We start from the raw sequence: 26,868 nt of genomic DNA on the forward strand, positions 1-26,868 counted from the left end.
GAAGAATAATGTATAAAATGTGAGTCTGGTCCTCCTTTGATAAGAGAGTGTGGGGTGGAGAAAAATAATCTTGAAGAGAAGGAAGGGTACCTTTTCCTTTTACAAAGAAGAAGTGAGAATGGGTTCCATGTGGTCTCAGCTGATTCACTTCTCAGACTGGAATCTTGAGATAACAGGCATAGAAAACCGAAAACCATCTTTGGGAGGCTTTACTAACCCCATAGAAGGCTCCTTCAGGAGAAGTAAACTCACTGCAAATGTTAGTGGCTACTATTGGGTATATTAAAATGAAGTGGCCCATTTTATAGCTGTAAACAGGTATGGAAGTCTGGGGAATGGGCCCCCAAACAGGTGATGTTGCTCTCAATCAACCATCTGGGTCCTTAAAGAAAATATGTGTGCAGAAAAGAAAGCAAGGCTAAGCGACACATTCCACGAATGTATATTAAACACTCCCTGCGGGTAGGGCACAGGTGCTAGGGATACAGCAATGGACAAAATAAAGTCCTGTTCTCATGGGATTTACATTCCATCTCCAAATTTATTAAGAAAAGCGTGACCTCAGATTGTCAGCCAAGATGTCTATTCTGCTGCTGCCATCCCAGAGACCACCCTGAGATGTGAGAATGGCTGCACCTGCCATTCTTAATGGCAAACAAGAGAAAGTGAAAGAGGCAGAACGTTTGCCCTCACAATGAAAGCAGAACTGGTGAAGGCCACCTGTCCCAACAAGTGAGGAGGGAAGGAAGCTGCCCACATCCTGGCAATGACCTGGAGATGCAGAGAAGGGGCTGCTGATGGGCCTTCCCCCCTAGGCAGTAACCCAAGATCTGGTGTCCTCTCTGGTCTCAGGAACCCAAGAGAGATCAAGAGGAGCCCATACCCATGCATGCTAGGACCCTAACTCCACATAACAAGGGCACTGAGACCTCTAGGCAGTGACCGCTTCAATGTCCTAAAACTGGACCGGTTCAGAAAAACTCTTCTTTGGGTAGTGAAGAGAAATTGGAGAAGAAACAAAGAGGGACCATGAATTTCGTGGTCCCCAAAACTGAAATTCACCCTTGTTTTCCTGTTCTTTCTCCTATTAACCTCTGTGTTTGACAGCCACACCAATGGCCCAATTTCTTGCCTAGGGTCTCCTGGGGAGACCACACCACTCATGAAGCCATTTCTCCAATTTATACTGCTATTCTTACATTTTCTCCTGCATTCAACAAGACGGGCAGTCTCAACCCACAATGCCTTTTAAACACCTGTTTAGAGTCTCCCAATTCCAAGGTCAGCACTCACCCAAATAACATAGTCAGTAACATAAAATACTTCAAGTTGAGATAGAAGATAGAAGATTCCCCATTATTTTCCCTTAGGTTCCCAAATCATCATGTGGAAGAAGTTAAATTGGTCTTCAACACCATTCAGGATCTTGACTCTATCTTTTTGATCTCGAGCTATAGCTTGTCCAATGTACCTTTTGTACTTGCTGTTTTCTTGTTGGCTCCAGACCCTGGCTTGATCTGTGTATTCCTTTACCTTCCTTCAAAAGCATAATCTCCCATCTGACCTGTCCTCTCTCTTCCCCACCTATTTACGTAGTTCCTTCTCCCAACCCACCTCTTCCACACAGCTTTCTCCAGCCAACCTCAGCCCATGGCACGCTCCTTTCTCTGAACTCATAGAATGTCCATTATTGGTAGCTAAAAAGGGTTCTGGATCCAATGCCAATGTGTGGGTGTGTAGGTTTCCCCCACACATCCAACAAGCCAGTCTCCAACACCAGCTGGGGACCCTGCAATTTAACTTAATTCTGACACTACCAACCTGGAGATTTCAGATCCCACAGATGAAGGTCTCAGGCCCACGAGACTGCCCCACACCCCACTTCAGATGCCCATTGCAAGTCCAGGTTGTCACCTGTGCTTCTGACTGACTGGCTACAGACTGATGTTTCCCACCACCTCCTCCTCAGCCTCAGTTAATTTGCTAGAATGGCTCACAGATCTCAGAGAAATATTTTTGCTACAGATCACCAGTTTATTATAAAAGGACCTAACTCAGGAAGAACCAGATTGAAGAGATGCTCAGGGCAAAGTATGGGGAAGGGGCGCAGAGCTTTGAAGCCCTCTCTAGGGGCCATTCTCCCAGAATCTCCATGTGTTCCCCAACCCAGAAGCCCTCTGAACCCCATCCTCATGGGTTTTATGGAGGCTTCATTGTACAGGCGTGATCGATTAAGTCATGGGCCATTGGAGATTGATTCAACCTTCAGCCTCCCCTCCTCTAAGGTTGGGGCAGGGCGGGGAGGGTGGTGGACTCAAAGTTCCAACCCTCTCAGGACATGATTGCCCCCCTGACAACCAGCCCCCATCCTTATGAAACCTAAGTCTTTTGAGAAGTTACTTCACGAACACAACAAAAGACACCTTGGTAACTCTTTCACTTAGGAAATACCAGGGGTTTTAGGAGCTCTGTGCCAGAAATGGGGAGGAAGACCAAAGATATATATATATTTTTTTATTTTATATTCCTTTTTTTTATAATTTTTATTTTGTTGTAGTAGTCACCATACAGTACATCCCCAGTTTTTGATGCAATGTTCCATGATTCATTATTTGCATATAACACTCAGTGCACCATGCAATATGTGCCCTCTTTGTGATGGGTACTAAGGAGGGCACAAATATATATTTGTTACTATAAATCACAGTATCACAGTAGCCCTCCCTGAGAGTTAGCATTTATGATCATGTGTATATGCCTTGCTTTCCCTGATAAATCACAACCCTTAAAGAAGTCTTCAGTAAGCCGAAAAAACCTAAACGGCATCTTGCATATATTTAGTATGCAATAACCGTTTTTATTTTAAAAACTACATATACCTTGTTTATCTTATAGAGGATTTAAACAGGTGGCTTCTGTATATTGATTGATTGGATGATTCATTAAAGGATTGCTCATCTTTATATATGTCTATGTATAAACCTGGGGTTCACACAGCATGAAAGACCCTCAGTAAATGAGGCAGATCACCAGTGCCAACCTGCTCAATCATGGGCTGCAAGTTGGGAGGTAAATTACAGTAGAGCTTGTGCCCTTTTGCCGCACAGGTGTAGATTCTAAGGTTAAATTTCCTCCTCCACCTATAACACACATAATGAAACAAATACAGAAACAAATAATAGGGAGGTAAGTTATAGATGGTCCTTTAGAAGTCAATTTCATCTGCGCATCTAACCATAAAAGCAGCATCTGCTCTGCTAAATACAGGTGTTTTATATCCTTGTCATTAATTGGAGGGGACATTATGTCATCATACATCAACAGTTAAGGTTGGTTAAAGTGCCACTTATCTCAGGTGCTGTCATTAATCAGGTTCTTTTCAGCTTGGTGACTCCAGAGGCTTGGCTCAAAGCTGCTCTACGTGAATGGGCTTTCCCTGTGGGTTTAAGGTGTCTTTTTATGATCATTTTGAATGAAAACCTTGGAACCCCAACATAAGTGGCCATTAAGGGAACTGTTCTGATGTTTCAGAGAAGAGAAACGTTTCCCCATCATCTTCATCTCCCCCACTGCCCCGCGCACCCACCAAATAGCCAACCTGGATAGAAAGGCACATCAACACAAGCTGTTGTCTCATCATGGTTTAACCCATTAATGGATTTCAGCAGACCAACTAGAGTCCATCTGGCACTTAAACAGAGCTGGAAGGCAGCACCTTCTTTCTGACTCACAACTAGACCACCCAAATGCCTTCCTGGCTACCCCAAACCCACGCTGTGATGTCCACCCCAGATAGGATTCCAGATAGGGTGCATTCTTCCTTTGTCTCTGCTTTCATTGAGAAGACCCGCCCTTTATCATGTTCCTTCAAGGCCACTGGAAGTGGCATAAGTCGTTCTAGATTAAGTTGTCAGGGACAATGATGGTGGCATTTAAAAATATTGGCCTTTATACTCTCATCATCTAGACTCTGAAAATTAACATAAAATGTTCAGGCATCAGGTTGATAATTAAAGCAGGGGGCCATTTGGTCCATATCAAATTCTTACTCAGGAATCCCCTACAATGCCCTGAAAAAAAAATTCCCCCCATATCCCAAGTTGGGGTCACTGATTGTCTCAACCTGTGCAAGAGATTGGAAGAATAAGGGGGAGGGTATTTTTATCATTTATTCGTTCATTCAATGGATATTGTATTGCCTGTGAGGCGCTGGCTTAGCACCATACAATGATGACCAGAAACAGCACAGCTCCTGCTCTCAAGACTACAGGGTGAATGCGAGAGAAATGAACCAAATAGCTACTTAAAAACAAAAAGGTAAAATGATCACTGTGAGTAGTTCTTCAGAAGAAAATGTTATGTATCCGTGCAAACAAACAAACATACTATGATCAGAAGTATGAGTTAAAGGTCAGTCATGGGAGGACGGGGTGCAATGAAGAGTATTCCTAGAGAGGAAACGGCAGGCACAATGTGCTGGGGGAGGAGGAAGCAGGGCGAATTCCAGAAATTGGACCCCCAGTCAGCAGAATCCTAAGAGGCCCCAAGGTCATCATCCCCTGGGTATACACACCCAGCATAATTTCTGAGACTGTGAATACGATGGATTTTCTCCCATAATTAGGTTATAGATTATATAATACAGTTAACTTTTAGAAAGAAAGACTACCTAAGCCGATCTGATCTAATTACATGAGCCTTTTAAATCTGAGTCTAGAACTCAGAGACAGAGGCAGAGATTCAAATCATGAGCAGAATTCAATGCACCATTTCTGTCTTGAGGATGAAGGCGGCCACACAACAAGGAATGTGGATGACCGCATGTAGCTGAGAGCAGCCCCGGTTGGCAGCCTGCCAGGAAATGGGGCCTCAGTCCTACACAGGGAAGAAACTGAATTCCGCCAACAGCAACAACGAGCTTGCGTGTTCATTTCCTAGGGTCTCCATAACGTTGGCATTTAACGTCTCACATTTCAGAAGGCTGGAAGTCCAGGATGGAGGCATGGGCAGGGTTGGTTCCTTCTGAAGGCTGTGAAGGACAGTTCTGCTCCAGTTCTCTCTTCTTGGCTTATTGATGGCCTTTGTCTCCCACCTTTGTCTCATCTTCCTCCCTCTAACATGTCTGTCTCTGTGATATCATTTCTTCTTTTTACAAGGACACCAGTCATATAGGATTATAACTTTATTTTAACTCTGTAAAGACCCCATGTCCAACTAAGGCCACATTCTGAGGGACTGGGTTTGGGTTTGGGTCTAATTTGTGGTATTTGGTCACATTCTATGATTCTGAATTCGGGGGAGGGGGAGAAGAGAGACAACCCATACTGCTTAGAAAGTGGATTTTTCCTCAGAGCCTCCAGACGAGATCTCAGTTTAGCCAACAAGAGGAGTCGGCCTTGTGATATCCTGAGCAGAGAAGCCAGTCACGCTGCGCCTGAACTTGGACCTACCCAATTGTGAGATAACAAATGAGTGTTGATTTAAAGTGGCAGAGCAGGCAGGCATAGAAATGAATAGTGACCGAGCTTGGTGACACAAAAGGCTGGCATTGTGGGAGGGACCATACCACACAGGGCCATGAAGGCAGTGGCAAAAAACTTTGTGCTCCTTATCCTGAAAACGAACGATGAGAAGCCACAGAAGGGACGAGGATGATAATGACACGATCAGAATTTGTTTCTTTGGGGCTTTTCTTTTTTCTCGTTACTCTTTTCCTCGCCTTCCGAATGAACATTCCAAAGGCCTGGGTGGCTGCAGAGAAAGGCGGGCAGTTCCTCGTCCCACATTAATCATTAAAGCCTATTGAAAAGAAAGAATGGGAAAGATGAGGAAGAGAACGGGGGGGATTAATATCATTTTTCTAGGACTCACCCCAAGTCTGGGTACGATTCTGAAGCATTTTCTGATTTAACGCTCACAACAAGCTTATGAGCCTTATTTTATCCATGAGGAACTGAGGTAGTCAGAGGTTTTGGAACATCCTCAAGGTTGTCAGCTCAGGGGGAATGTCGCTGAGATTTGAATCCAGGCCTGCCTGGCTCCCAAGTTCATTCTTTAAACTCAATACACTAAAACTATGCGCCCATCCAGCCTTGGCCACTGACGTTAAATAATGCATGGTATATCTCGTCCGAGCCTTGGGAGAGCCCTACGGGTCAGGCAGGACAGGTGTGCATGCAAAGGAGGGGGCTGCCTTAGCATGAAGGGTCAGGCGGATTGGCTCAACTCTAGAACTGCCACAGACCTCGTACAGGAGCCCAGTCCCTTACCTACCTGTCGGGTCCCCTTCATCCTCCTCCTTTTTTCCTGCCAGAATCAATTGTCATGCCAGAGCATCAGGGTGGAAGAGGTTGGTAACGAACCGTCCCCGGAGATGCAAGGTGAGGTGAAGGGCCCTAAGTCCCTCTCAAGAGCATCCCGGCTCCGAATCGTCCTCAGCAGCACCTGGGAGTGTCGCACATTGCAGCTGGGCGGTCCTGAGGAAGGCAGGATACAGAGCCAGGAAGGAATCCTGCTGATCGTCCCAGGGCCCTTTGGAAGATTTGCAGAAAACATTCAAGTCACCTGTCCACATAGCCGCAATCGCTAGCTGGGAGAAGTGTTAAGTTAAACTGATCAAACGCCCTTAAAATAATGGTAAATATTCTGTGTATTTTCCTGCAGCGAATTATAAGAAGTCACGTCTTCTTAGGTTTGTTCCCCTAGAGAATTATTACATTTTATATCCGTTACCTTCTTATAAAAAGCAGGGTGCCCTACTTCTCTAGTACCCCTTTACCTGCCTTTGATAAATTACCGTAACCAGATTAGGGAGATAAAATAACCAGCCTATTAATTACAGTGATTATTATTTAATGGAAAATGGGATTCTAGGCAAAATGTGTAGGAAGAAGAAAGCTTAGCAATGCATTATATAGATGTGGTATTTTATCTTAAAGAGTAAGATAAGTGTCCAGTCTGTTTCGCAATCTACAGAATATGTTCATTAACTCTGCAAGATTTATATGTATAATTGACCATAATATTTTAACACTATTTGCTTGATTTGTTGGTACATGAGGAACAAGGAAAAACTGTAACTTCAATTAAATTGAATAAATCCCTCAACGAACATGTAAAAGGCCAGGACTGCCCCACAATGTGGGAAGGAGAGAGTGAGCAATGTTTAAAAAAAATTTTTTTTTAATTGAAACGAGGTACTGCTTTAGTTTTAATTTGTTGGCGATTTATTTTGTAAATGATAGGGCTTGGAAGGAGAGTTTTCCCCACATCACTTATCCTCATAGCTAATCCCAAATACAGCCAAAAGTGTCATTTGGGGATAAATGTTGATTATTTCTAAAAGAGAAGCTTAACATCATGGTCAAATCCTGACTCGAGGGGTGCCTGGGTGGCTCAGTTGTTAAGCATCTGCCTTCGGCTCAGGGCGTGATCCCGGCGTTCTGGGATCGAGCCCCACATCAGGCTCCTCGGCTGGGAGCCTGCTTCTTCCTCTCCTACTCCCCCTGCCTGTGTTCCCTCTCTCGCTGGCTGCTCTCTCTCTCTGTCAAATAAATAAATAAAATCTTAAAAAAAAAAAATCCTGACTCGACCACTAGCAGATGTCGGATCTTGTCACACTTTCCTCAGCTGTAACAATGAGAATAAGAGTCATATCTGCCTCCTTGGAGTTATATAGATGAAAGCAGGAGTCTGGGGCGCCTGGGTGGCTCAGGTGGTTAAGCATCTGCCTTCAGCTCAGGTTATGATCCCAGGGTTCTGGGATCCAGCCCCACATCGCATCCAGCTCCCTGCTCAGTGGGGAGTCTGCTTCTCCCTCTCCCTCTTCCCCTCCCCCTGCTCATGTTCTCTCTCACTATCTCTCTCTCTCAAATAAATAAGAAAGAAAGAAAGAAAGAAAGAAAGAAAGAAAGAAAGAAAGAAAGAGGGAGGGAGGGAGGAAACAAGCAAGCAGGAGCCTGCAAACTATGGCCAAATCCAGCCAGGTGCCTGTTTTTCTGTACGGCCTGCAACCTATATTTTTTAAATGGTTGAGAAAAAAAAATCAGAACAACCATAGTATTTTGTGACATGTGAAAATTTTATGGCATTCAAATTTCAGTGTCCCTAAATAAAGTTTTATTGGAACACAGCTACCCTCATTCACTTACATGTTATCTATGGCTGTGTTAGTGCCACGACAGCAAGGTTGAGTAATGCAACAGAGACCATATGGTCAGAGAAAACTAAAATACTTACTAGCTGGCCTTTTACAGAAAGAGTTTGACAACCCTGGACAAAAGGAGTCACATGCGGCTTCTCAAAGTTAGCTACACATTAGAATCACCTGAGGAACTTTTAAAACCCCTTTGTCCCTGTCACACTCCACACTCCATCCCCGGGGCTGGATGCCAGGTGTCAATAATTTTCCTTTTTCTCACAGGATTCCAGTGTGCAGCCAGACTTGAGAACCAGTGGATTACTGTGCTATGTAAGTTATATAAACTTCACACATAGTAAGACCTTGATCGTTGTGAGCTGAACGGATAAAATACATTCTCCTTTTTTATTCTGCAGGGCACATCAGTCAAAAATTATTAAGCAAGCCCTGGGTGCAAAAGAATTCTCTCTTCCCTCTGTCTCTCTTCCCTGCCTCTGTTCTTACCAGCACGCAAAAGTTAAGACAGGAAGAAAAACAAAGTTTCCTTCTATGTTTCAACTTTCTAAACATTCACACATTCAGGATTTTATGTGTTCATTTATTCGTTCCACAAATTTCAGTGGACGATTTCAAGTTCTCTACAATCCTTACAACAAATAAGGGCTCCAACGATGTGCTTTCCAAGTCCTAGAGCGTGCACCAGAGTTCTTGTGCAGGGTTCCCTATGTTTGAGCAGAAGCCACCGAATCTTCCGGGGTTCTTGTAAACTGTCTTGTAAATATCAGCGGACTGGCTCAGTAGCAGCCTTCAAACTAACAAAGGCCTGACATCATCCGCAGCCACTGACGAAAAAGAACACCGGAACGCATGTGTAGTCAAGGAGCCAAACAGTTGATGAGGTGGGGGCATGTATTCCACATTAAAATATATAGGAAAAAGTAAAGTAAAATGAAATATATACAAGTATGGGAGAGGGGGAAAAAAACAAGAGACAAGACTTTCAAGAGGCCTGTGATCCAGTTAGGAAGACACAAATAACACATATTAAATATGCTGGAGATTCCAGCCCCATTCGGAAGAGTTCGCTCCCATCACGAGCAATGAGCACCCACTAAATCTCTGAGAGGTGGGTATGGGCAGAGAGGTAGAGAGAACATCAGGATGGAGAGATCAAGTACGTGGGTTTGATTTCACACCCCAGGCCTCTGAATCCAGCACCATCAGTCACTAGCTGTGTAATCTTGGGCAAATGACTTCCTTATCAGTGCCTTGATTTCCTCTGCTGTAAAATCGGGATAATAATTCCTATCTCTGAGAGATGAAGTAATTGTTTTCAAAATACGTATACAACCTAGATTTTTCCCCCTAGTTCTTATACTGTGGACTGGAAGATGATCTTTATGGCCTAAAGCACAGTGAGGACCCCTGCATGCCAAGAACTGGGTTCTTACTGTAGAAGTCCTCCCTTGAGCACTGTCCTTCATGGCCAGGTATGAACTCCTTGAAGGAAAGGTTTATAATTGTCCAGACACGCCGCAAATTACATCAATGTCCTTTTCAAGAAAGCCTTGCAACCTGTGAATTCAGTATACGTTGAAAATACATGTGCCTAACTAATGCCTTTACATTACCAGGGACCTTCTGAGGGATCAACAGACAACAGTTTCTATTTGCAATTTCCCACTACGTTAGCCTGAAGCCCGAGTGTATCTTGTGCAGCCTTCATTCCTGGAGTTGGTTTTAACTCTGGAAAATGTATACTCTTGGTGACATGTTTTCTCCAAAGTCAATCCGATTTCGTTCATGGAAAGGCTTTCTGTGCTGTGTAGTATCCTTCTCTATTTCTTCTGAATATCCCTGCATACTTTTATTGCTTTTGTGTCTATTCTAGCCATGGCACCACCCCTCCCCCATTTTTTGTCATTTAAGTTCCTATATGACCCACCCGTGAACAGCCCCATTCTGCAAGAGATCACCGCACTTTCCTTTTTCTTGTTCCAGTGTTAAGACTTTGCTTAAATGGTCATTAGGCTAAGTGACATGCATTTTTAAACTCTGGTTCACCACCCTTATTGTGAGTAAATCCTCCACTTCCTTGGGTGACTCTTCCTCCTGAATCCTGCTTTGTTAGCCCTGTGGGGTTTTAAAGGCGGAAATCATTTTTCATGCTTTTTACACATTATCATTCAAACTGCTTTTCTCTAATAAATAGGCCAAATAAGATTCATGGGCAATGAAGACTCTAAGTGCCTTCGTATTTTCATTTTTGATTATATACCCATCTTCTTACACTTTCAAAGTGGTCCTCTATTTTTGCCATAACTTTGTCAATTTTTAGTCCCAAATAAAATAAAGCAAAAGGGGAAATGAATCCAATACACTGAAATAATACAAGGATATGCAATGAGAATCTGCATGGTAACAGAAACCCCATGGGACTGAACAGAAGGGCCTTCCCTCTTGTAAGTGCTGGCTGCCTCCCCCCTCCATCCCCAATACTCATCTCTGCCATGAGATACTTTACATTTCCGTGGATCACACTAATATTTTGCATTTCTAAAATTATATTCTATCCCTTTGGAACAACTTACAAAAGGTTGACATTATGCAAATCAGGTGTGTGTGTGTGTGTGTGTGTGTGTGTGTGTGTGTATCACCAAAAGGCTCTAACCTTCACTTTGCCCATTTTGTTTATTAAACCAGTCTTTCTTGATCGATTTCTCTATAACAACAGAACTCAGGCACCTGTCCTAGTGCTTGTCCGTACAAACCAAATAGAAAGGGCTAACAGATGTTCAAGAAGTCTCACCACCTATTACATTAGTTATCTACTGTTGAATCACAAATTAGTCCAAAACTTAGCAGCTTACAGCAGAAAACACTTAGGATCTCCCAGTCTCCGTGGGTCTGGGATGGGGTCTCTGGTTCAGTGTCTCACAAGGCTGAAATCAAGGTGTTGGCTGGCTCTGCAGTCCCATCTGAAGGCTTGTATGGGGAGGAATTTGCTTTCAAGCTCACTCAAGCACTTGCTGGCAGGGTAGAGTTCCTCAAACGCTGTGCCATGGGGCCCTCTCCATGGCAGCTCATGACATGGGGCTGGCTTTCCTCAAAGCAAGCCAGCAAGAGAGCAAGAGAGCAAGAGAGGGCACGCAACACGGAATCCACAGTTTCTTTATGATCAAATCTCAGAAGTGACATCCCATCATTTTTACCACATTCTATTAAAAGCCATCACTGGGGGGCGCCTGGGTGGCACCAGTGGTTAAGCGTCTGCCTTCGGCTCGGGGCGTGATCCCGGCGTTCTGGGATCGAGCCCCACATCAGGCTCCTCTGCTATGAGCCTGCTTCTTCTTCTCCCACTCCCCCTGCTTGTGTTCCCTCTCTCGCTGGCTGTCTCTATCTCTGTCAAATAAATAAATAAAAATCTTAAAAAAAAAAAAAAACATCACTGGATCCAGCCTACATTATAGGAAAGGGGTTTCTACAGGGTGTNTTGTGTTCCCTCTCTCACTGGCTGTCTCTATCTCTGTCAAATAAATAAATAAAAATCTTAAAAAAAAAAAAGCCATCACTGGATCCAGCCTACATTATAGGAAAGGGGTTTATACAGGGTGTGAACCAGGAGGCGGGGTCACTGGTATTGGTATATCAAAGACTGCCTACCACTTCTACCTGACGCCTGTCTACCCAAACCTCCTCATCTCAGAGTCACCAGCACAATTCATGTAACTTGCCACTTTATTTATGCCTGTCCTGAAAGTATAGCCATTGGGGAAAGTCTCAGCAACCATCACATCTATCCATCTAATAATGCAAATTAATGTAAGATATTTCTCAGGAAAGAGATGGTCTTTCCTAAGAGCTAAATCTCTTAAGACAGAGAATAAAGTGCATTAAAAATAAAAGCCTTCTCCCTGCCGTTCAAAGANGCAAATTAATGTAAGATATTTCTCAGGAAAGAGATGGTCTTTCCTAAGAGCTAAATCTCTTAAGACAGAGAATAAAGTGCATTAAAAATAAAAGCCTTCTCCATGCCGTTCAAAGAAAAGACAACTCACGAAAGTTAAAAATAAAAGATAAGCTAAAGATAGAGTGGTAATACAAGGAAAATGTAATTCAGAGGTTGTAATATCAGTATCATAGATGAAGAATTCAAAGTAAGATACTGAATGGGACAAAGAGGATCATTTTATTTTATACAGTTTATAATGTAAAATAAAGATATCATAGTACTGAATTATAGGCCCCAAATGAAAAAGTATCAAAATACATAAAGCAAAACTAATTGAATTAAAAGTAGGAATTGACAGACATACTACAATGCTTCCTTCACTTCCTGACAGATGAAGGTAAATAGCACTTACAGACGTAGGGGATTTGAATAGTAAGTCTAGAAGTGGATTGATTTAATAGAAATACATTCAACTTAGAACCCCATGGTTAGGATGGACAGGGAATATAGCTTCTGCGTCAGTGCTCATGAATTATTGACCCCAAAAGTGATCACATATTGGTCGATGATGAAAATAAATTTCCTGAAGCAAAAATCAAATAGAACATATTCTCTGGCTGCAATTCAATAAAAGTGTTAAAAAATACATTTAAAAATCAACACCTTTCTCTTTTCGGTTATGACCACCTTGAAATAAAATAAACAAATAAAGAAGAGGAAAACATCTCCTACCCAGCTGGAGTCCAGCAGTACAGGACGGTCTTCTCAGTCCCCTGAGCAGTCAGGCTGGGTGTGGGACCAGCTGAGTCCTCCAAGTTCTCAGTGGTTGGTCTTGAGCAGCCTCACCCTGTTTTCCCAAAGTGCTACACAAAACTTATTTTCTATACGTATCATGAAGTGCAAGACTCAAATCGGACTTACGGTCTATGTGTAGATTACTGATAACAAGACCACCATCCCCAATGTTAAGCACAGTAGGGGGGGGAAGTAATAAAGATAAAAATAGAAGTTGAGAAATTGGTTTTCCTAAAAGTGATAAATGAAAGGCTAAAAAGGACGTTCTTTTGAGTCAGACAGACGGGGCTCAGCATCTGCCTGACCCATACTAACTACGGAGCCTCAGTTCAAGTACTACTCAAACTCTCAGAGTCTCTGTGTTCTTATCTGTGCTGTGATGAAAACCAGAAAGTTGTTGGGGGATTAAGTGAGATAATATATATATAAAGTTCTTTGTGTGTGTGTGTTTTAAGATTTTATTTATTTGTTTGAGAGAGAGAGCACAAGCAGAGGGAGCTGCAAGCAGAGGGAGAGGGAGAAGCAGACTTCCTGCTGAGCAGGGAGCCCAATGCAGGGCTCGATCCCAGGACCCTGGGATCATGACCTGAGCCGCAGGCAGACANAGCAGACTTCCTGCTGAGCAGGGAGCCCAATGCAGGGCTCGATCCCAGGACCCTGGGATCATGACCTGAGCCGCAGGCAGACACTTAACCCACTTAGCCACCCAGGCGCCCTATATGTGTAAAGCTATTTTCATGAAATCTCCAACAGCCAGTGAATACTCAAAATATGTCTGCTATTACTAACCAAGTGTGGGCTCTTTGAAAAGATCAATAAAATAAATCAACCTCTGATTAGTTTGAGGATAAAAGAGGGAAAAAATGAAAAACATTAATGACAAGAAAGCATATGTAGCAACAGATATGATTATTTTGAAAATTATAAAAGAACTATGTTACTCTATTCTACCACATTGAAAAATCTCAATGAAATTGATTATTTTCTAAGAATATATGAATTCTAAAATCTTACTGAAGAACAGTTAGAAAACCTGAGCAGACCAAAACTGTTTTAAAAAATTGAAAATAATTTTAAAACGTGATCTCCACAAAAAGCCCATAATGTTGTTTAGGGCTTTTTTATACTTTTCCAAGCATGAAAAGATGGAAATGTATCAATTCATGTGCGAAATGAAGACAGTCTTTTACCAAAACCTGTCAAAGCACAAGAAAAAAAAACACCTATAAGCAATAAACTTATGCCTATTAGATACAAAACTACTAAATAAAACATGAATAAATAACTGATGTATAACACAAGGGTATGCATCATGACCAAGGAGGCTCAATTCCGGGAATGCCATGATGGTTCAACTTGGACATGGATTCATAGAATTTATATTAATAGGGCAAAGGAGACAACCCATATAAACATCTTGATAAAGGGTGGAGGTAGAGTGTGTGATAAAATTCACTATCAATTTCTGATTTTTTAAAAAAACTATTAATAAAATAGAATGGAATAGATTTTTCCTTAGTGTTATTTACAGAAGAATCTACCCCTGACCAATTCTTCTAATAAAATCAGTAATAAGACAAGGATTTCCATCATTACCACTTCTATGAAAGATTCTCCTGCAGTTCTAGTTAATGCAATTAAATATAAAAATAAAATATTGTAAAGGTGGAAGACAAACAGCCAGGAATTATAGATGTTATGGTTGCTTACCTATGAAAGATATTGGGAAAAGAAGATTTATCTGAAAAAATATTAGAACTGACATCCACGTTGGTATTCAGCTGCTATGCCATGCAAAGTGTGTGTAAGCCATTCACACCCAGTATCTGTGTTGATTGGCTGGTTCTCATGCTGTACCACTGATCTAGTATTTTGAGTTGCAGCTGGTAATAAAATATATCATTTAAAAGGCTACCAATAAATCAATAGGTAACTCAGGTTTCCTACTAACCAATTATGATCCGTTAAAAAAATATGATGGCAAAACGATCCTATTCACACTAGTAACCAAAGAAATAAAATATATAGAAATAAACTGGACCCAAACAATATGCAAGCTCCTTTTAGTGAAAACAAATAAACTTTGCTGAGGGTCACATAGAACCTTACTTCATAATGAATATAGAAAGGCTCGGTGCTTATCCCCAAAGTTTGTGAACAAGGCAAGAACGTCCATATTTACCACTCTATTCAACATTGTGCTAGAGATGTTAACTAGATAAATTACACAAGAAAAACAAATAAAATCCACCATATTGGAAAAGAAGAAACAAACGAAAAACTCCTTAAATTATTGAATACAGAGAGGCTGTATTCTTACTACAGGAATATTGTACAGGTTCTCTGCAAATTAATCTTTAAATGTAACTTGATCCTTCAGAAAATCCCATGGAATTTCTTTTTGGAGTTTGATAAAATTCTGGTGGTAAAAACATGCAAAATGTTTTGAAAAAGAGTGATGAATTGAGATTTTCCTTAGCAGATAGCCAAATGCATTATAAAACCACAATACTTAGAGTAATTTGACGTTGGTGCCAACATAGACATATCAGGTGAAATCAAGTAGAAAATCCCAAAGCAGCCCTATGTATATTTAAGAATGTAGTGTATGATAAAGATGGCATTTTAAATCTGTGGAGAAAAGATAAATTATTCAATTAATAGCAGCAGAAAATATATTGACTAGTTTTTATAACCTTGAAGTTACAAAGAGCTTTCTAAACACGGCACTGCAAGATGAAACCATACAGAAAAATAAGGATATTTTGACTTCTAAAAATAATTCTACTGGCAAAAACTGAAGAAACAAAGAATAAACTAGGAAAGGTTTTTTAAAGCCAATATTTTCTTGCTCATCAGTCTATCCCCAGATCCTGCAACAGTGCCTGGCACATAGTAGGCATAAAGGTGTCTTGCAAGTTACTAAGGAAAAAAATGAACATTTCAGTGTTAAAAATTAGCAAAAGATATGAGTCATAAAGAAGAAATATAAATAGTAAAAAATTTTAAAAACTATAAATCTCACTAGTAATAAGATAAATGCAAATTAAAATAACGGTTTGGGGCACCTGGGTGGTTCAGTCAGCTAAGCGTCTCACTCTTGATTTCTGCTCAGGTCATGATCTCAAGGTTGTGGGATCAAGCCCTGTGTCGGACTGTGTTTGGCAAAGAGTTTTGAGATTCTCTCTCTCTCCCTCTGCCCCTTCTCCTTGTGTACTCTCTCTAAAATAAAGAAAATAAATCTTTAAAAACAAAACAGCAGTGTGCCATTTTTCACCTATTCCTATGTTTCGTACTGCTCTGAATTGGCCAAGATGTGGGGAAAAGAGCACTCATCAATTGCTGGTATAGACTGATAAATTCTCTCTCATAAAAATGTGTGCAATATAATTCAAAGTTGGTAAAACTGCAGACTTTCTGAACTAGCGATTCCATTCTTAGGATATTTTCTCTACAGAAATTATTTCAAAAAACATGCAATGATGTAGATACAAAATTATTCATCAAGCATTGCTTACAAGAGTGAAAACTAGAAACAAATGTTCAAAACAGGGAACTGGTTTCATATATTTGGTACACTTTTCAATGGAATATCACCCAACAAGGATACATAAAAATTATGCATAATGTAATTATGTAATTAATAGCAAAAGACGTTCATGGTATGCCACAAGTCCAGAAAAGCCAGTTTCAAAGCAGCACATGTAAAAGTTATATCTTCATATGCATAGACAAAACTGGAAGAAAAATATCAAAATTTTAAGAGTGGTTTTTATCATATTTTACTTTTTCTTCTTAGTCTTCTCTATGGTCTAATTATTTCCAATAAATGTGCTATTTCTATAATAAGAGTGGTAATTTTAAAAAACAATAGAAAAGTAGTAATTAGTATTTTCTTTAATGTTTCCATCTCCTGAGTTTACTGTTTTAATTTGCATGGCTTCTTTTCATGAGGTCTTTATAATCTAAAGACATTTGCCAGAAGTTACCATTTGATTATTAGTTAATGGAAATCCCTAAATTATTGTCTGCTCTTTACCACTATGTTCATCTACTATTTCCTACCCACTTTATCCCATCAGTTTTTTATTTTTAAACTTTCTTTATAACCTTCTATTTGAAATAATTTCATTGACATATTTGCCTACTTGTTATTTTTGTTTCTCTGCCAGAATGTCATCCCCACAAGGACGGGGACTTGAATTGTTTATGTTCAAAGCTATTGCCAGTAACCAGGGCAGTAACTGTGTAAATACACAGTGAGTGAATGAATGAATGAATGAATCAATCAATCTATTTTAGAAGAGACGGCTTACTTTGTATGATTAGGCAAAAGATTCATTGCCCCTTGAGGAAGTGTTGGAATTAGATCGGTTCATTTTCTCTGTGGAACAGTGAGGCTGACCTCCCGACATCACTCAAGTCTAGAAGTCAAGAGAGCTGGCCTACAGTCCTGGTCTCACCACAAACAAGCTTCCTAAACAAGTCAGTTTTGCTGTCCTTGCAAGACTGGCCCTAATCGAAAGCTGGAAAAGGGCAAGAGACTAAAGAGGCTACTCTTGGTGCCCACACTTGAGCTGTCTTTCCTCTTTGGAGAGCTCACACACTCTTCCATGTGCCCTCATCCTCTCCTGCTCCGATCTCCCAGTTGATGGACGGCAGGGCTGCTGAAGCCTCCGTAGACTGTACTCTGCCCATATTCTTGCACTCAGGACCTCCTCACTTGCCTCTCAGGAAAAACCACCTACAGGGCACTATCCAAAAAGCTCATACAAATTGCCCTACTCTACATGCTTACCCATTTTTTTCATAATATTTTTTTGTTATATTATGTTAGTCACCATACAGTACATCCCTAGTTTTTGAATGCAATNTGTAAAGTTCGATGATTCATTAGTTGTGTATAACACCCAGTGCACCATGCAATACATGCCCTCCTTACTACCCATCCCCAGCCTATCCCATTCCCCCAACCCCCTCCCCTCTGAAGCCCTCAGTTTGTTTCCCAGAGTCCATAGTCTCTCATGGTTCATTCCCTCTTCTATTTACCTCCCCCCCTTTCTTCTTCCCTTTCTTCTCCTACCAATCTTCCTCTTATGTTCCATAAATGAGTCAAACCATATGATAATTGTCTACATGCTTACCCATTAAAATCAGAACAATCTTGTTTTCTGCATAACAGGAACCCTTGGGCAGAATCACCGTCACTTTCTGACTTCTAAAACTCAGGTGATAAAAATATGCTAAATAATTACAAAGCACATTTACCAGTCACCTAGGTGTGATCCAAGAATAAAGTTATTTAAAAATCACCATACTTTCTAATACAGAATAATTTAATTAGTAATAGATATTATCATTACATAGACATGCAAGTCTTTAAATGCCATCAGCCCTGTGGAAGGTATAATAAGTTGGATCCACTCCTAGCTCAGTGGGCTCAAGATCTAAATTGTAAATGTGAGATATTATTATCTGAACCTCCCAGGACTACCTTGGCACTGGGAGGAATTGTATTGCAATCTTCTATTTAATCCTCCCCTGTTTTTTCCTAGATATTTATAACACAGCTGTGGAAAGGTGCTCCTGGCAGGAAGTTGGCATGCAATTTCTCAGGCTGGGAACAAATATCTGAATCAAATAGAAAAAAAAATCCAAGTGNTGCTCCTGGCAGGAAGTTGGCATGCAATTTCTCAGGCTGGGAACAAATATCTGAATCAAATAGAAAAAAAAAAATCCAAGTGGATGAATTTGTTCAAGTTTTAGAGCTGGGGGAAAAAATCACAAAAGAGTTGAAGCTCCGGTCTAAAAAGCATTGAGTGCTCTAAGGGAATAGGTAATTACCTGAATAACCCAAGTTCCAAACCCCCTTTTCTTCAATTTTCCAAGTAACATAGGCCAAGGCTGATTTCCCTTTACGTATGGAGTTTGTGATCATTCCATCTGAAGACACTGCATACAAGACTCTATTTTCAAGCACAGATAGACTTAACTTTCCAGGATCAGATTCTAGAAGCCATTGATACANCCTTTTCTTCAATTTTCCAAGTAACATAGGCCAAGGCTGATTTCCCTTTACGTATGGAGTTTGTGATCATTCTATCTGAAGACACTGCATACAAGACTTTATTTTCAAGCACAGATAGACTTAACTTTCCAGGATCAGATTCTAGAAGCCATTGATAACGNATGTGAGATATTATTATCTGAACCTCCCAGGACTACCTTGGCACTGGGAGGAATTGTATTGCAATCTTCTATTTAATCCTCCCCTGTTTTTTCCTAGATATTTATAACACAGCTGTGGAAAGGTGCTCCTGGCAGGAAGTTGGCATGCAATTTCTCAGGCTGGGAACAAATATCTGAATCAAATAGAAAAAAAAATCCAAGTGGATGAATTTGTTCAAGTTTTAGAGCTGGGGGAAAAAATCACAAAAGAGTTGAAGCTCCGGTCTAAAAAGCATTGAGTGCTCTAAGGGAATAGGTAATTACCTGAATAACCCAAGTTCCAAACCCCCTTTTCTTCAATTTTCCAAGTAACATAGGCCAAGGCTGATTTCCCTTTACGTATGGAGTTTGTGATCATTCCATCTGAAGACACTGCATACAAGACTCTATTTTCAAGCACAGATAGACTTAACTTTCCAGGATCAGATTCTAGAAGCCATTGATACATAAGTAAAACATCTTCATTTGTAATAGCCTGGCCCTTTTCTTTCTTTTTGGGGGGTGGTGGGGTGGGGATGGAATGATGTGCTTTATGGTTTTCATTATTTAAAAAATGTACTGTAAGGATATAATTAAAAGACTTTAGGAAAGATATTGAAGGTACGTAAGCATCATGTGAGACTACCTGTGCTGGAGGGAACACGAATGACTTAAGGCTGGAAGATGCAACCATTCATTGGGCTCAGAGGACACCAATCATCTTTGTTCTATGAGTGAAATCAGAGACTATGCTCTACTATTCAGGAAACAGCAATTAATGAAACAGCTTAAAAGGGAAAGCAGTCTTTGAAAAGTGCAAAGATCACAAATCAGTTTCTGGCAGGCTGGGGAGCTACTGGCAATGACAGCACCCTTCCCTTAGGCCACAGGGCTGGAAGTGCCCACCTCCACTCAGCGGTATTGTGGGACACCCCACAGTTACCAAGGCATTTAATAGACACCATCTCATCTAATCTTCACATTTTTTCTTTTGAGAGGGACAGGCAGAAGCTAGCTTCTCTGGAGCATGGAACGGAACTAGCAAATGGCCTGCAGATATCTTCAAATAAACCAAATCGGTCACAAACACAGGCCTAGGGGAAGGTCAAGACTGGAAGATCTCAGAATTTGAAGACCCTCTGATTGTGTGAATATTGTATATATGCACTTCTACAACCTCCACCATACGTACAGTAGAATTTTATAGAATAGGTAATTAATTGCTACTCTGCTACTAATAAGTGGTAATATTGAACATTTACAATTTTTCCATACAATTTTCTAAGTATATCACATGTACTACCTTATTTTATTGTCATGATGACTCTAAAAGACATTCAAATACCCACCATCAAATGAATGGCCTGACTTTAGTCAATCAAACAGAGCTTGGTGACACTACTTCCTCTCGTCACAACCACAGCATCACGACCCTCATTGACTCTACTGGAAGTATCTGGATGCTGGGAAAAGAAGGGAGTAATGGAGGGTGGGTAGGAGGCAGCAGTTCACCTGATCAGAAGCTCGTGTTTCTTTTTTTTTTTTTTTTAAGATCTTATTTATTTATTTGACAGAGACAGAGACAGCCAGCGAGAGAGGGAACACAAGCAGGGGGAGTGGGAGAGGAAGAAGCAGGCTCATAGCAGAGGAGCCTGACGTGGGGCTCTATCCCATAACGCTGGGATCATGCCCTGAGCCGAAGGCAGACGCTTAACCGCTGTGCCACCCAGGCGCCCCAGAAGCTCGTGTTTCTTGTCCCTGGCTCCAGGAAGCTGAATTCCACTTAAGTAGTAAAAACAATGTTCTAGAGTCAAGAGAGGACCTAACGATTAGCCCAGTCTAGGAATCTTGACCCACTCAGGATGCAATTTCACTGGTGGAATTTTTCATTAGAAAACTTCAGTGAATGTTTAGTAAGTGCTTATTTAATGTTTTATATAATCTGTCCCCATAGAAGAAATAAAATACTATCCTCAGGTTCATCATCATAGTAACAGATACTATTCAGTGAATACGAATNGGGGCTCGATCCCATAACGCCGGGATCACGCCCTGAGCCGAAGGCAGATGCTTAACCGCTGTGCAACCCAGGCGCCCCNCTATTCAGTGAATACGAATTCCATCTAGACTCTTACACAGGCTCTCATCACCATAACCAGGAGGTTGGAATTATTGCTCCTGTCTAAAAACTGGAGCTAAGAGAGATGGAACAACTCACTTACTTGAACTTTTCAAAGCTAGTGAGTGTAGTGCCTCTCTGAGCCAAGTTCAGCTGGACACAAACGCCTGTTTCTTTTCACTATTCTGTACTTATTCATGTGCCCAAGCCCCTGTTCTTGAGGAAATCATGCTTCAGAGGAGGAGAAAGACTCACTAAAAGAGAGCCAAAGGTCCAAGGCCAGTCCAAGTTCCAGGTGGCCGGTGCCATTCAAAATGCTGTCATTTGTAGAAGACAGTAATGACAGTGGTCAGCAGAGGTCCCAAAGGGGATCTGGGGTGGGCTACGATTTTAGTGGGCGCAGGTGAACTGACTAAAGACTCCCAATGTTCCATCAGAAAGTTTTCTTCTTCCTTTGAAGAGGTTTAACTGGGTCTTTGTCGACCAGCTGGAGATCATATTTCCTTACCACTAGGGCCACAGAGCCTGTTATAATCATGTTAATAAGAGCAATACCCTAAAGGTAACAGAACACAAAATAGAAGGACCTGGGTTCTTGGACCTTATGGAACAGACACTCTTCCCACCATGATATGACAGAAAGAACCTTCAAACTGTCTTGAGGCACTGTATTTTGTGATATCTTTTTAACAGTAGCTTAGCTTACTTTCTGACCACGCAATGAGCCAAGCGTAGAGGTCTATTGTGAAAGGGTGATTAAATAGAATGAAAAGGCAGAGTAGAAAAAACACCTACCTTGAAAAGCCAGTCGTGGTCCCACTGTGGAGTACTTGGTTCACCATTTATCTATCCAGTCACATTAGTGGAGTTTCTGTGATGTGCTAGGTCCATGCTCACACTGGGGATGCACAAGACAAAAGACCTTGCCACTGTCCACAAGAATCTCAGCATCTACAGAGGACTGTGAGGAGAAAACAACCACTCAGCATTGAAAAAAGTACCATGACATGCTATTGAGGGGCAGTGGGATCACAGGCAGAGGAGGCCATCCAATAAAGTGCACATATCTTAGAGGACCTTGGGAGAGACACATGGACAGAATCTAAAGGTTGAGTAGATGTTGACCAGGTAAAGGCAAGTAGGCCAGGGAAGGTGGAGTCCAAAGAAAATGTTTAGGGGAGAAGTTAGCAAAAATGATGGAGAAATGAGGTGGGGGGCAAAGCATGCATTTATTAATTAATTAATTTATTTACACAAAAATATTTATAGAGCATCTATTTATTGAGCTGGTGTTACTAAATTGCTTACAATAGAACCTGGTATATGGTAAGATCTATTATTACCTAAAGATGAAATAATTATGCTATGTTATGAATATAGTTATAAAAGCAAGAAAGACACTGCCTCTGTCCTCTCAAAATTTAACCTAGTGGATAAGACATACTTTTTTTAAAAAAATCAGGAACACTAAGATTCCATCATAACTGATAGGGAAGTAAATGAAGGTATTAGTATAATTTATGTTAGCCGATGTAACCAACAATCCCCAAATTTTAATGGCTTACCACACCAAATGCCTGTTTCTTACTCACATTACAGCTGCAGATTGGGCAGCTCTCCTTCCCAAGGTTGACAGAGGATTCAGATTCCTTCCCTCTTCTGGCTCCTTCTACTCTCCAGGAACTTCCTAAAATATTTTTCTAAATTCTCTTCATCTAATTAGTCAATGAGAGGAAAGGAACAGCCTGGAAGATAGTAGATAATACCTAGCCACGAATACCTAGCCACTCCTGAATGTGATAAACATCACTTGAGCTCTTGTTTCATTGGTAGAAATTAGCCATATCATTCCACCTAGATGCCAAGGGGTAAGAAATGAAGTTCCTAAGTAGAGAGCCACTTATCGATGGGAACTCTACTTAAGAGAAGGGGATCACTTGTAAGACAGATGTCTGGCTCCATCACAAGGAGGTAAAAGAATGTATAGGTAGGGGGAGCCTAGCCACCTCTACAGAGCAGGTGAGGTTTCTCTGAGGAAGTAATATTTCAGCTAACACTCATAAGATATGCTGGGTATTTTAAGTATATCTTGAAACAAGGGAGGACAATTTTAATCAGGGTAGCAACATAATCTGTCCTAAATTTCAAAAAGATCACTCTGACTGCAGCATAGAAATTGGACTCATGGAGAACAGAGCTCTTAGAAGAAGATGCCATGACCCAGATAAGAAATAATGAAGACCAGAACTAACAATGTAATAATGGGGTTGAAGAGGAAAGAGCAAGCCTACTGGACCTGGTAATGGATTAGACAGAGAGATAGGGAAAGGAAGAGAGTAATGATGGTGGGAAGGGATCTGGTCTGAATAATTGAGGGAATGTAATGCAATTAAAAGAAATAAAGGAAGATGGTGATTGTGGGGGTANGGTAATGGATTAGACAGAGAGATAGGGAAAGGAAGAGAGTAATGATGGTGGGAAGGGATCTGGTCTGAATAACTTGAGGGAATGTAATGCAATTAAAAGAAATAAAGGGAGATGGTGATTGTGGGGGTAAGAATGTTGATTTCTATTTTGGACGGGTTGAATCTGAAGGAATTACTGGGCATTTAGATGCTAACGTCCTGTTGAATAAAAAAAAAATTCAAGTCTGAAATCTCAGGGTTGAGATATGGGATGGAAATCATCAGATTCCATCAGTATGACTTGAAAGTCATCAACGGAAATGAAAGTTACGGGGAAGCCATGGAAATGCCTGTGACCACCCAGGCTACACTGTTTGGACTTTATCTTACAGTTAGGGAACCCTTCCCATCAGCTTTCTAGGTTTCTCCCACCTGAAGGACTTCACTGCTCTTTGCAATTTCACAATGGCATCCTGTCTTCCTTCTCCAGCTCTCTCCTTCCTCAGCCACCCTCGGAATGATTGCCATCACGCCTTAAACAAACTTTATTCTTAACTTGGAGTTTATTCCTCCTTGTCTTCTTTTTATTGTATGACACATAACTCCATTGCCTTTACAGATTGTCGATGGATGCTGTGCAGTTTTGCACTATAGACATACTCCCCTACCCTAACCAAGTTCACACACTTACGCTGGAGTTGACAGAGACAGTTTTGAACAGCTGTTCCTGCCACTCTGCCCCAGGTTCAGAAAGAATAGCACCTCCTCGACCAAGCAGAAATGAAGAGTGCCATTTCCCTGGCCCTGTGCGCTCTGTCTCCCACACCCACATTTGCATTAGTTCTCGGCTTGTTTCCACTCGGCCAGTTTTGTTTGCATGTCTGGCACTAGGGGTGGCTCCCAGGACATTTCACAGCCCTCTTCTTTCACCCAGAAGGAAGGTGGACCACTCTGGCCCCGATGTACTGCTAAATTCCAACTGGCAGGTGGCCGGGGCCATGGGAGGGCGATGACACTGCAGGGCACTCCCAGCAGGCAGGGAATGGGGGCACCAGATTGGCACCCACAGTTGCAGCTTAAAACTGTCAACAACAGCCAGAATCTTGGATGCTGAACCCTCCTGTCATTCTCCACACTCTTGGAAACTTCTCAGAGTGGCTTGAATACTAATGTAAAGGGAGCTTCTCAGAAGCCACCTTCAGTCGAGGAATCCGAGAGCTGAAATAGCATCTCATCCTCTTTTAAATTCGTAGAACATACAGATTCAGAAGGCCTTCTCTCCAGTTCTAGCTCCCATTCTCAGAAACTCACCTTCTCCTTTCTTGAGGGAGGAAGATTTCTCCCCTTCCTATACCCACTAGTGCATGATATCCACATAACCCCTCTGGAATTTCTCTCTCTCAATCACAATCCATTAAACCAAGTCTCCGCACGTCCTACAGGCAACTTTGTGACCAAATGGCAACAGCGCATTTGCTTTAAGACGTGTTTCAGATATTTTCTGTTAGCCTTGGATTTCTACCCTTTTCTACCTTGCTCTATGCTTTGAGAGGCTGGCTCTCCAAGACTGCATCAATGAGCTCCTTTTCCTGCTGGCGATGCGAGTTTGGCCATTAGGAGTTTCCAGGAGGCAGTAGAGGGTGGGAAGAGAGTGAGGTCAGTGTTTATTGTCCTAGTTTCCTTCCTGCCAAGCACTGCAAGTCGGATGCCTCCCTCTACTATAGGTTACATTTCTTGTTAGAAGACCCTCTCCTTATAACGATTCTCCCTGGGTTCCCATAGCTGCTTGTCCCTTCAGATCTAGGGGTGGTAATGGCTCCCTGTTATTGCTAGCCCCAGAGTACTGCAGTGTCCCTCCTTGGCTTCTCAAAAACCTTCCTATAACTTTGTAAATATTTCCTTAATGAATGCCTCCTCAAATAGCCAGTTTGAATGTGCCATCTATTTCCTGTCAGGACCCTGACTAATGTAAGAGACTCTTACAACACTACAATGGAAGTTTTGGGCTAATTCAGTTTAATCCAACAAATATCAACTGAGTGTTTTCTGTGTGGCAGGTCCCATCTTTGTACTGGGGTCTTAGCAGTGGACAAAACAGAAAAATTCTTGTCTTCATAGAGATTACATTCTATGGGGGGGGAGATAAACAATTTTTAAAATAAATAAGCAAACTATATGCTGGCAGGTGATAAATGCTATGAAGAAAATGTAAATCAGGCAAAGGAGATAGGGAGTGGCAGGGTTTGAGAGGCATCCAATGCAATTTTATATATGGTGGCCAATGATGACCTCAATGAGAAGAGACTGGTATAAGAATGCAGTGAGGACACAAACAAGTATAGTACATGGACTGTTGCCGCAAGAGAGTCCACACACGTTAAGAAGACAAGATGGACACACAGGATATTACATGTGCCAAAAGAAAACAATGGAAAAGATGTCAAAATAGCAGTAGATGATTAAATGTCAGTCAAGAATATGATAGTAAGTCTTACCATGCCATAGGTTGGGTTCTTTGTGAAGCAGGCTGAAATGAGTCTGTGAGTTTCACGTGTGGGTAGAAGTACCCTTGAATAGGAAGGAATCAGGAATGAGTATAAGAAGTCAAACTGCACTATAGGCCTGGCAGCCTCAGCCAACTATTCAGGGAACTCTGGAGTTAAAATGGCCCATCAGAGTGGTCTCATGTTGCACTAAAGTGGCAGAGCCTTTGTACCCTCACCTTGGTTAGTCACTGGATGTGGACCCCCTGGAAAGGCATGGCTAGGTGCTAGTCAGTTCTCTGAAACTAAGATATCCCTGCACGAGCTGAGAGCTGACAACTGTTAACAGTACTGTGAGTAGTTGCAACAAGTCCTTCTTCAGAGAGGGATAAGGACAGCCTATCTCCATGTCTACTACACCCATGTACTAAAAATAATGGAAAATGAGGTTGTAAACCATTATCTGTGTATCCTTGAGAATCAGAGTTACTAGGGACTGCATAATAAACATCTATGATCTGGAAGCTGAACCTGGGGAAGATTCTAGGATGGATTGTTAAAGCAATGGCTTTTGGTCTCTTAGAAAATGTGATAAAATTTAAGAACAATTTCCCCAAGAACAAATCCTGCCAGATTACTCTCACTTCTTTTGATAGTATTATCAAATTAGTCCATTGGAAATTTGATAGACAGAATATGGCTAGATTTTAGAGATATTATAAAGATGCTCTCATCATAGTGGCATGCTAGACTACATGCCTGCCATC

At 41.4% G+C, this 26,868-nt stretch overlaps 1 long non-coding RNA gene across 1 annotated transcript in view; it reads right to left on the minus strand.

Moving 5' to 3' along the window:
- Positions 1–2,680: 2,680 nt before the first annotated feature.
- LOC117796053 overlaps positions 2,681–26,868 on the minus strand; it is a 77,131-nt gene continuing 52,943 nt past the window's right edge. The window contains exons 2-5 of the long non-coding RNA XR_004620395.1: positions 22,009–22,174; positions 20,444–20,557; positions 6,274–6,531; positions 2,681–5,799 (exon numbers count right to left, since the gene is read on the minus strand). This is a non-coding gene — a long non-coding RNA (uncharacterized LOC117796053). The remainder of the gene's footprint in view (positions 5,800–6,273; positions 6,532–20,443; positions 20,558–22,008; positions 22,175–26,868) is intronic.

Source organism: Ailuropoda melanoleuca, chromosome 14 (assembly GCF_002007445.2).
Source record: "Ailuropoda melanoleuca isolate Jingjing chromosome 14, ASM200744v2, whole genome shotgun sequence".
Taxonomy (NCBI): Eukaryota; Metazoa; Chordata; class Mammalia; order Carnivora; family Ursidae; genus Ailuropoda; species Ailuropoda melanoleuca.